The sequence below is a fragment of the Camelus ferus genome, chromosome 5 (assembly GCF_009834535.1).
Source record: "Camelus ferus isolate YT-003-E chromosome 5, BCGSAC_Cfer_1.0, whole genome shotgun sequence".
Classification (NCBI taxonomy): Eukaryota; Metazoa; Chordata; class Mammalia; order Artiodactyla; family Camelidae; genus Camelus; species Camelus ferus.
This window is the reverse complement of record NC_045700.1, coordinates 28,610,819-28,623,161: the sequence shown is the minus strand read 5'-3', so window position 1 is coordinate 28,623,161 and position 12,343 is coordinate 28,610,819. Positions and strand designations below refer to the sequence as shown.

Genomic DNA, 12,343 nt, shown 5'->3' with positions numbered 1-12,343 from the left:
CAACTGTAACCAGCCCTTAACCCATACTTTTGTTAGTTGCACTCACATTTTTATGTTTGCTGGAATGGAATGTTCTTTGGCTTACTTAGGAATGTAGAGAAGTTAGCATTGGACAGGGACACTGGGTCCAAAAAGGAACTCTTATAAGGACCCCTAGTCCTGGCTCCAGCCCTCCACATCAATCCTCTGGTGCTGGTGTACGACATACCAAATTCTTTTGCGAGCAAAGATATTCAGTGTATTTAAGGAGTGAGAGGAGAAGCTGGGTTTTTGTAGCATGTGATTAATTCCTGGTAAGAGGAACTGGTTTTAATTTCTTGGCATCCCACTCATTCCCCTCCAATTCAAATAATCTCCATTGCACCCCTCTTCCCTCTACTTCAGCAAGAGCGATGGCCCCCTTCCTATCTGAGCTCATCCCTCTTCCTGTGTCCTCTCCCACTTCCTCAAGAACCTCATCCATCAGTAATGCCCTCCTTCACCTGTCTCTTCTCAATCCCAGTTAAATGACTTTCTTCCCCTTCCTCCACACAGAAGTACAGTTATGCCTTCCCCATCTAAAGAAAAACCAACCAGCCAACCAAGATTGCCCTCTTATTTTCACAGATTTAACCACTCAAAGTCATCAATTCACTGTCCTCCTCTTCCTCAATTTGACCTCTCTGTGGGGTCAGTGGCATCTAAGACCATGGACCACTTCCTCCCCCTTGAAATGCTCTCCTTGTCTGGGCCTCTTGACCCCACCCTCTACCTGTCTTCTTGTCTCTTCTGGTCTTTTGGGCAGATCATGGTACACATGAGTCCTACCACACCCCTCTTCCCTGAAGGTTGACCCCAGCAGGAGTGGGCCCTTGTTAGCCATATTAGTACTGCATGGACTCAGGAGTAACTCCCTAAGATAGAAAGAAAAACCAGATTAACCCTCCCAGAAAACAGGAACTGGGGTGGAGGAGCAGCCAGTGGGACTGGTGATCTCTCTGGGGAAGGTTTAGACTCAGGGGCGGTGCGGTTGCCACACCATTTCCTTCTCCTCCTCTCCTACAGTTTCCCCTTCCCCCTAATTGCAGGGTCAAGGGAACCCAGCTCTACCTCTTTTCTCTTCTGGATCTGTACCCTCTCTCTGTGATCTCCTCCACATGCTTGGCATTAACTACCACCTCTGGGCAAATAATTCTAAATGAAATCTAAGTCACCCAGCCAGTCCCCTCTTCTGAGCTCCTGATCTATATAACCCGGAACACTGCTCATCTCTGCTGGGATGTCCCACAAGCCCCTTAAAACAAAGAATCACAAAAATGAACTCAAACCCATTGCTTTTCTCATCTTTTCTATGCTGATGAATCACCCCACCCTCCACCCAGTCATCTAAGTCAGAAATATGAGGCAAGCTTCACTTATCCCTTTGCTCCATTCTCCATGATCACTTCAATACCCATAACTTAAGGATTCTTAGGAGTTCTCAGATATATCCTCTCCCCTCCATTCTGACTTTATCATATTTCATACCCTATCACTTCATCCTATTTGGCCTTCTTGTTTCCTAACACCCCTCCCATCCTCCTCTATTTCTAAAACACAAATCTGGTTGGAGACTCCCCTAATTCTTTCAAACTCCTTGGAACAACATCCAAGTACTCTGATAATGATTTGACTCCTGCCTACCCTGGCAGTGCATCCTCTACCACTTTCCAGTGGGCCCCTAAACTCTGTCCACATTGAACAACTGGCAGTTTCTTGTGGTCTCAAACTTCCTCCTACCTCTGAACCTTTGTACCTGATGCCTGTCCCCCTCCCTGGAAAGCCTGCCCACATTTCTTCAAAGGCTAACTCAGCTAATTCAGCACAGCATCACCTCTTCCAGGAAGTCTTCCTTGAATATCACCTAATACCTACCCACCTGCGCCTTGGGATTAGGTTTACAGTTTCTGTGCTCCCACAGTCCCTTCTGCATAACTTTTTTACAGGTCTTTGATGTCATTTGATAATTGTCCACTTCCATCTGTGTCTCGTTCACAAGACTGTAATTCCTTTAAGGGAAAAGACTATCTTTCTGATATTTGTATTCATGGTGCCTGCCATTCAAAACAGCCTTTCTGGATATCTTGGAGCACCAAGCAGGGAATTAATGACAGAAAAAAACTGAGCATCTCCAGAACCAGAGTATACACTCTTCCTTCTGTTATAGCTTTGAAACTGAGAAGGAAATCATGAGGGTGTGTTTTCTGCCTTTGTTTTGATAAAGCTCTGGAGCTTTCTCTTGCTTGAGATACCACAAGGAGGTGTTTCTCTACGTGCATATATTTACAGGGTGGTCTTGTCCTGCCCTGCACAGTACTGGCCCAGGGCTGCAGGACCCAGAAAGCGCTGGCCAAGACTTAGCAAAGGCTCTATAAATATTTATCTCAGAAAAGACAAGGTCCCTTCGCTCAAAGAACCCAAGATCTTTAGGGCTTGTTGGAATGAAGCCATGTTTCTTCTTGGCAGAGGGTCCTAAGATGACTCCATCCAGTATTAATGCCCTGTATAACCTTCTCTCCTTCAGGGCGGGCAGGCCTACTACTGGTTTCTAATCAATGGAATATGGCAAAGGTGATGGGGTGTCTTTTTTTTTTTTCAACAAAGAATTATATTATTTTATAAACATATAATGGAATATTATTCATACATTAAAATTTTAAGAGATATTATAACAACATTAAAATACTAATATGGTAATATTAAGTTAAACACAGTTTGAAAATTATATATGACACATTATCTTGACTTAACAAGTATATCAAGAATTGACTGTAAAAATTATACTGAACTATTAACTGCTCTTGTATTGGGTAATAAAATGTGAATTTTTTCCTCATTTTTATTATCAAATTTTCAAAGTATCTTTAACAAGTGTACAACTTTTGGTGACGGTGCTGGGGAGGAGGCCCACGCAATACAGAGCTGAGGGTGACCTCCCCAGCAGCTAGAAACTGAGGCTCTCAGTCCCAAAAGCCTCCAGAAACTGAACTATGCAACAACAGTATGAGCTTGGAAGTGGCTCTTTCCCTAGTTGAGTCTTCTGATAAGATCCCAGCCCTGGTGAACAACTGATCGCAGCCTTGTGTGAGACCTCAAAACAGAAACCTGTCATAGAGACACTGCAGGAAGATGGTTTAAGCCACCCACATGTGGCAGTTTGTTATGCAGCAAAGGATAACTAATACCATCTTTTTATTCCTATTGAAAGTCTAGCTACCTGAGGGGGAGGGTGAAACTAGCATTTTTCAGCAGGTTGAATAGAAAGCCATCATCAACTAAATGTTTAACTGAAACCATACCCCCTAAAACCGAGTTCCCTCCCTAGTTTATGATCAATTTCTCTACCCAAAACTTTATTCCTTTGCTTGTCTCCTTTGACCTTAATCCCTTTCTTGTTCCCTCTGACCTCAGTTCTGTGCTTACTGAACGCAAATCAACCAGAGTCAGATGACTAAGATTGCTCCAGTGGGGAACACCACTAATGCACTACAATTGCTATCGTAGATGCTAAAATCGCTGTTGTCAATATCACTCTTAACGGACAAACTCAGGCTGTTTCCCCAGGCAGGATGAGCACACAGACCCTGGAGCCATGGACCACCTGGCCAGAGAATCATAAACTGGAGATATATCACGACTCTCAAAGCTGCAATTAAGAAGTGTCACAGAAATGTCACAAGACGTGATTAACTCCATTTTTTTTTTCTGTCCTTCTCCTTTAAAACATCCCTAACTCAAAGACCAAGATGGAGTGGATCTGAGGCATGTCCCCCACTCCCTTGCTTGGTGTCCTGCAGTAAACCCTTTCTTTGCTGCAAACACCTGCGTCAGAGTTTAGCTTTCTGTGTCTGTGGGCACACGAGCTTGGTAACATAACTAGAAATGAAATTCCCTCTAAAAACAGGCTTCAGTGTCTAAAAGCTGAGGCCAAGGAATTCACACAAGACAAGACAGTGTGTAAAATAAAGCAGGGGGAGGGAAGGAAATAAGGGTAAAACTTGTAAAGAGGCTCTGGAGAAAAGTGCAGCTCCATTGGTATATTCAACTTTTAAATCTTCTTAAATGTGTTAGATGCATGTTAACATTCACGGTTCACTGACTTTTATTCTGACTTCTATAAATAGGCACACTATGAACCCTAATAAATGACTTCAAATCTTGTTTGACTTCAATAAAGAAATTAGCATGTTAATCTTAAAAAGCCTACCCATAGAAATGAATGAAAGCTCATTCTCCGCCAAGCCCTCCTCCCTGCAAGTCCGCCTCCCCAGTTCCTGGGCCCCTCCCTGCCACCCTTGTTCTTTTCTTTGGCTCTGTGTTGATAAAATCTGGCATCTTCTCAAACCCCTTAGATCTGGCAATCTTGCAAAAACAAACAGAAGCTACCTGGGGCCCTTGATTCCCATTCATTTACATTCTTTCCATGCCAAAGGTCAGAGGATGTCAGCGCTGGTGGCAGCCAGTCAAGTCCAGCATGGGACCGTCCTTATCTACCAAGGCAGTGTTTTCCTGTCTCCGAGCGTGCCGGCATTTACTTCTCTAAACTTATAAATGGAAACAGATGTAACTGCCACAAATCTGAAACTAGTAAGTCCAAAAGTTGAGCCTAGAGCTGCAGCAACAAGTAGACCAGAGTCCACGCAAAGGTCATAAAAGAGCAGACAGTGGGTGGAGGGGGAAGACACAAGCTATTTGACCTAAACAGCATAGGGAAAACCAAGGCAAGCTTGAAATTCCAGGTGGTTTGATCCATGGAATGGGTATTTAAATAATTAGCAATTCACATTGAAGCAACACTGCCTTTTAAGTAATTCATTGGTTTGTAGTTTTTTAAACAGCCTTCATTTAAGAGTAATGTCAGTTTCACATGCTCCACTAGTGACACACAGATGTCAGTTCCATCTGGAACTCCTACGACCCACCTCTCTGCCCTGACAGCCAATTAAGGTCATCTAAATTAGTTTTTCCATTTACAGGATTTTTGAGCCCCCAAGATGAAAACTGGTTGTTAAGAGTCCAAAATAAAAACTTACACGTAACAATAGATGGTGGCCCTCCAAAGCTCAGTCCTGCTTGACAAGATCTTATTCCTTAGCATTTAATTTCTCTCATTAGAAAGAATTTAAATTAAATTAATTTTCCTCCCTTGGGGAGGGAGACAGAATGAAAAAAGAGGTTGAGAAACACTACTCTAGATGCTTAGAATTCTAGATGAGCATTTAGGGAAGAAAATGAGCAAAGGGAAGCAGGGTAAAATCTGCAGATGCTAAATAAAATAACCTAAAACAATCTAATAACCAGATCCATTTGTGTAATAGAACAGGGGCCGAACTAGGGAAATCCCAATGGCAGGTTACGGCACAGCATTAGACTCTGAGCCTGAGGTCAGAAGACCTGCACTGAGCCAGCTCCTAACACATGATCACTACTGTGTGACCTTAGAGAAAAGTTGCTTATTAATTGTAGTCTTCCTCCTTTTCTGTAAAAAGAGTGAAAATGTCAGATTCACAAGGTTATTGAGACAGTTAAATGAGATAATACTAGTGAGGCACTTTGCAAGCAAGGAGATGCTGTTCAGCTGAAAGGTAACACCCTTCGTAAGAAATACCTGAACACTGGAAAGCGCTGTGTGGGCAGGGGATTATATTACTAAACCTAATGTTGACACTACTATGAATTATTGCTTCAAGGTGGTATTAGACTGAGTGTGTGAAGAGGCTGCTCGTGGGAAGAGCCTGTGCTATGTAAACAAAACAAAACAGGAATGACCTCAAGAAACTGATCTATTCTACTTTAAGGGGCTAGGGAGAGACATTCAGACTACAGAGAAGTGATGAGAGAAAAGCTCCTTTCTTATCTTTCTTCCATCAACCAAACCAGCGATTCTCAGCTGGCTACACTTCGAATCACCTGGGGCACTTTTGAAAACTTTTCAAAATGTCTGAACCTGAAAGATTGTGAGAACTCCCTAAATATTTATTGAAGAGGTGAGCGCTGGCAAGGTTGCAGTGAGATAAGAATTCTCATCCGCTACTGGTGGGAGTGTAAATTAATACAATCTTTAAGGAAAGCAATCCTTAATCTGCGCCATTTTTTCCCCCATTTTGTTCAGTTTTGCTTTTGTTTTTGTTTTAAAGCTCATCCTCTTGGTTAACTAATTCTATGTCTAAGAACCCATCAAGGGAAATAATGAAATCGAGGAGCAGAAGTGTGTACATGGAATGCCTGTGCCAGCATCATTCTACGTTGGGATCCATACCATCCAGGATAGCTTGAGTTGCTTTGAGCATGTATAAAACACTTGTGCTCTGTAGACCCTGTGCTATGGGAATATCTGACAGGTAAATAAAAGAAACACTAAATCATGACAAGGTGCTGCAAAAAGCCGGGTGTCATCTCAGCCAAAACCAGCCTCCCTGCAGCTCATCAGTATTTTAAAAAGTTGAGAACCTGCCAGTCGGTTCAAGCCTGGTCAGGTCACGTCTTAGCTTTCCACCGTCTTGGTAATCTCAACTAATCTCAAAATCAAATGGCAGACAGTGAGCAATTAAACATCTGTAAAGGAAAGTAACCTTGCAGGCTAAGGCAGGACAGGGGAAAAAAGTAAAATTCACCTCAATGGCTTACTTTTTAAACTTCCGATCTTCTTGAGTCAGGACTCCCCGGGGTTTGCAGCTCATTCCAAGCCTAAGATTCTCCACCACAAATGACAAGTATCCTCAAGGGATTAATTGTTCCCTTATTCCAAAGAACCCCCCTGAAAAGCTGCTGAAAGCACTGCAAACCTTCATCAGCCCTACCTTCCTGTGGGCCACAGGACACAAATATTCTCTCAGGAGTGCGGGAAAAAGGGAAAAAATGATGTTCTATGCCGAAGACTAAATTGTGAGCTCTCAGGCTTTTAGCATCAGTGAATACAGTGAATTCCAAAATACAGGAATGATGACCAAGAGGGCAAAAGGGCATTTTTATCAAACGTGTTCATCAAGTAGGTTAAGCACCTACTTACCAAATGAGTCAGACGTCGTGTCTCATCACTACGTAACCCTGGTCCAGGGGACTGTGAACGATATACAAGCAGCCAAATCGATAACAATAAACAGAATAAGTGTCGTGCCTGATACATCGCAGGACTTATCCTTTGACCCTCACACCAACCCCATAATGTAAACAGAAAAAGAAAGATTTGGCAAAGACAGGCACACAGATCTAGGTTAGCTGACTTGCCCAATTTACAGAGCCAACTGATTAGTGAAGAATCAATATTCAATCAGAGCTCTTCCAGTTTTCCTCACGTCCTGTCACACAAGGCCAACACACGTAGACTCGATACATGTGCCTTGAGCATGAGGTTAGACTAGACACAGAGGTGCAACCAAGACCCAGGAGCCAGGCTGCTCACTTCAAGTCCCTGTGTCGTCACCTATGGCTAATGTGCTGTGGGGCAAACTACTAGCATATGCTGTGCATCAGTTTCCTCATCTGCCAAATGGGGATGATAAAGAGCACGTAGCCCTGGAGTGATGCTGAGGATCACATATTAAGTGCTGAGCACAGTGACTGGCACACAGCGAAAGATCAAGAAATGTGAGCTACCATAATTACGCGGGGCATTGATGGAGCATCAGGAACGACTCTGCTTAATCAAGATAAGATGCAAATATACTGAGTCCGTCTGCAGGTCAGGTATGTGTCGGGGCCATAACAGTTTCCTACTGCAACACATGACCACAAACTTAGTTGCCTCAAACGACACTAATTTATTATCTCATAGTTCCGCATAAACTATGGGCTACAATCAAGTGTCAGCAGAATTGTGTTCCTTCTGGAGGCTATGAGGGAGAATCCATTTCCTTGCCTTTTCTAGCTTCTAGCGGCACCTGCATGCCTTAGCGGATGTCAAAGCACTCACTCCAACCTCTGCTTCCATTGATTATCTCCTCTCTCCCCCTGCTTCCCCCAACACACCACGTTCTCTGCCCCTGACCCTTCTGTCTTCCTCTTAGAAGGACCCCTTCTGCCATGTAAAGTAACATTCACAGGTTCCAGGAATTAGGATGTGAACATTTTGGGGGGACCACTATTCAGTCTACCATGGGAACCAAGGATGCAAGACTGAATCTGATACAACTGCAGAGCTCAAACAGTTCACAGACTACTGAGTAAAACAGAAAAAAAAAAAAAAAAATTCCAGTACATATCGAACACCTGAAAACAGTCTCAGGGCTATTAGAGAAGTATAAACAAAGTGCTCTGGATTTGTCTATCTCATCCAAGAAAGGAAGAGGAGGCCTCATGATAAGAGTGGCAAATGCATAGAACTGAGCACTGATATGTGCTTAAACTTGTGGTGAAGGGCATGGGAAAGCCCATGAAAAAGTTGGGAATATTGAACAGGTTGGTGTGATTAGAGCCTGGGAGAAAGTGACAGAAGAAACTGTTGAAGAGGGATATTGAGGCCACATCATAAAAGGCCACAGCAAGGGAGAGGGACTTTACAGAATGAAAAGGCAATGAAAGCTGTTGAATCCCGCACTCAGATGTATGTTTTCCAAAACACACTCTGCCGGCAGTGAGGAGAGTGAATTGCAGAAGGCAGACCCAACTTACAAGCTACTTCAATAGTCCAGAGAAAAAAAGAAGACTCAGCCAAGGAAGGAATAGAGGACATGAAAGCAAAGGTGGATTTGAGAAACGTTTCCAAAGTGAAATCAACAGGACCAAGTGACCGAGTCAATACAGGAGGGAGACAAAGTGACGCTCAGGCAGCTGGTGGATGTTGGTGCCTCTAAACGGTCCAAAATTCAGACATAGAGGGGGGCAGCTGAGTGAGGGATATGTTTCAGATTTGCTGATGAGAACCTTTATGGGGGCCAACTATGATTGTTTAGTGAGAAGAGAAAGCATGCAGAAATGACATTGATGAGTCTGAGAGACTAGAAAGAGGTGATATTTGGAGTCAGAGGACCCAGGCTCTGGTCCTTTCCCCACATTTATTAGTGACTTAAGATAAGCTGCTCCAAATCCCAGACCCTGGGTTCCCCATCTATGAAGTGCAAGATTTGGAGTATTAGGCAACCATTAAATTCCCCTCTCATTCTAAGTTATATAGGTCTGACATCTGAGTCTTCATTTTCTTCTCAATATTTTCTTCAAACAGTTCTCCCAGTCACTCTTGACATTAGCCACTAACAGAAACTTTGAGGGGACCTGATTTTCAAAAAAGAGCTAGAGCTTGAAAGGGGAGGACAAGGGCACTGTCACTGCACACCTACCATGCACCAGGCACAGGGGTCCTAGAAATGACCTGTGTCATGAAAATCAAAGGTGGGAAGCTACAGACAGTAGCTTGTGTTTTCTGTTCCAACTTCGGTGTTTTATTCAGTCCCCAAGTACTCCTTTCCTATTAGTCTTTAAAATGTGTTTGTGCCAACAGGGCAACAAATGATTTTTCTTCTTGGATATTGAATAATTACACAGGGGTTCATGAGAGCCTAGAGATGGAGGAGGCAAGTAACTAATTTTTAAAGTCTTTTATTTAGAGAATAGTAAATCGAGATAGTTCTCTAATGAGGTCACTGATATTACAGGACAACATCAAGCCCCCACTTTAAACAATTCAGCGGCACCCGCTGAGTCTGGCTGTAATTCTCAGCGGGGTGGGGCATGGGGACTTAGCACAATCATCCTGTGGGTTTTTCAAATGATGAACCCGCCCCTTTCCTCTATCCCACAAGATCCTTGCACTTCTCCAGTATACGGAGTATTCATCTTCCTCTTAAATTTAGAAGCAGATAACAAAGAGACTGCAAATTACTAATATCTAAAATCAAAATCCATATTCCATAATTGGATACACACATATGTTCTTACATATGTACATATATGTATATGCATGTGTGTCCAACTAGGACATATATATTGTATACATATAGATATAAAACACCTCACTGGGTAGACCTCTACCCATTCTGTTGTGTCTCCCTTCTACCTACACACGCCCTCATCCTGACCTTATTCAAACACACGACTTCCTTCAATTGACTGTGCTGCTTTATGTCTGCGTCTTGGTTCACATTCTTCCTTCTTGTCCTCCCCAGGTCAGACGGTGCCCTTCAGCTGTCGTCTTCTGGTTAAGCCTTCCCTGATCTGAACTGACCACTCCCTCCTCTGTGACCCACCGCACCTTCTGTCATGATTTCTGTAGCTCTTTATTGGAAGCTTCTTATATGTCTCTCTCTAGTTTTCAGTTTCCAGAGGTAGAACAGGCAAGTACATGATTGATACTTGTTGACTGACTGAATGAATATGGTGATAGAAGAAGAAGAAGAAACATCAAGTACACGATTTGGGCTTCATAAGGTGAACGTATATTCCTTTCCTCAAAATCCATGTACAGGCCCAGAGAAACAAGTTTTGTTTATTTACTATCAAAAAATTAATGGTAAGAACATCCAAAAGTGCTGCTGTTTTTGAAATATAATATATTCCATGGTTTAAGGGGCAAAGAATGAACCATGCACACAATATGGTCAGCAAAACTTATTTGATTAGAATTTTTAATTCTATTTATTCTTCCATCATGTCAATAAAAAGTAGAATTAAACTATTACCACCCTAAATTTCATGCCGCAGCAAGATTATAATTTGTAATACTAAAACAGTGGGACATTTATTTTTGTTCCATCAGTACTGAAACAGCTACAGTTTTACCCTTCAGGGACATATTTATGGCCACATCAGTCAACAAGCCCAGAGAAACAGCTCTCATGGAATATGATCACCACTGACAGCAGAAATAAAGTTAGCATGTTAACATGTGCCGCGTGAGACTGTTATTACAATGTTCACCTACAGAACCACCCCGAAGCACACTCCCCTGAACCCTGAAGAAGAGAATCAGGGAACTGTGTCTAAATCTTCCCTCCGTCCTAGGAGACAATGCCTTTTCTAGCAAAAAGTCAATTATAATGCAAACCTCAGCCTGTGATATAGGCACTTGAAGTTAAAGCCCGCAAAGCTCTCTTTAGTAAGAGAAAAATCTAATTCAATGGTTAAATGCCAATCAGGGTGGGATAACGAGGCAGCAGCTGAAAACACAAGATTTAAAAATCCACTGCAACTCCTTTGGGGACGCGTTACTGCCGCATGGCTGTCAGAAGCAGAACGTGAGTGAGTTAGCACCATTAACTTGGGAACTAAAGAATGACTCCTATTTAAGTGAACACATAGAGAATCCCAGGAAATTTCTTAAGAGTTACATGTTAAATGGGCCTGGAAAACTTGCTTAGCCTTGAAAGTATATGCAAATGAATTTGAATAATGAAAACAAATTAGGAAGTAAGGCAAAACCGAAACTACATTTTCACCAACTGTTGTATATGTTATACATACATAAAGACTCAAATATCTCCTAAGGTAGTCATGAAATTTGGGCCTCATGACTGATCTATTCACCCTGAGAAAACATTTAGCCTTTGGAAAAGGGCATTATCTGCTGGGCCTAAAGTAGGCTGTGAGCTTCGTCATTCGACCTTTTCACTTGCTTCTCCCGAGCTGCTGCTCCTCTCTGCATTCCAAAAAGGAAGATGAGCATCACTGGGGCTCAAGGGAAAAGACCAGAAGAAATCTGCTCTAAATCACTGACCCAGGAGTCTCCTTCTGTCTACGCTAGGTCTTGTCCCAGGGTCTTCACCAAACCATGAAAAGCAATGGCACGGCAAGGCAGAAGTGACCAAAACAGAAGGCTCCCGGAAGAGGCCGGGAGTCACAGGTGGGGAGAAAGAGGTGAGGTGTCCATGGATGGGGAAGAAAAACATCTTATGTGTTTCAAGGTTCTCCAGCCCACACTGATTCTCCTTTTACTGGCACACAGGACAGGAGCCACCAATGACAAGTACAACGTGATCCTACCCGCAGCCACAGCTAATTGGTCCAAGTTGACATCTGTCCCAGGCTGGGCCAATCAGCTCTCTTCTTCAGGACTATTGATTCTGGGAAGAGAGAGAGCATGAGTCAGTCCCATGTGGTGGCACAAGCTATGAGATGTGTCCATCTTAGGAGCATTTGAGGTCACCTTTTCTGCACCTGGGCTGCAGTAAGAAAGAATGAAACCAACAAGATGAGAGAAATGAAAAGATGGGGAGAGTACCAGATGCATTCAAGTCCCTGCTAGCGAGGCCCAACTATAGACCTGGCCTTCCAGCAGTTTCACTGTCTGACTCTTCCTTCAACTATTTTCCATTTATTCATGTAAGGGAGAGGTGGCACAGTCCAACACCATAAAAATATAAAGCGTACAGACCCAGCAATCCTTATAGAGTCC

At 43.0% G+C, this 12,343-nt stretch overlaps 1 protein-coding gene across 1 annotated transcript in view; it reads right to left on the bottom strand.

Annotated features, from left to right (window-relative positions):
* The window catches only part of LYPD6 (LY6/PLAUR domain containing 6), a 114,395-nt gene that overhangs the window by 81,873 nt on the left and 20,179 nt on the right, over positions 1–12,343 (bottom strand). Inside the window, 1 exon segment of the mRNA XM_032479419.1 lies at positions 11,932–12,011. The gene's annotated coding sequence lies outside the window, so the exon portion shown is untranslated.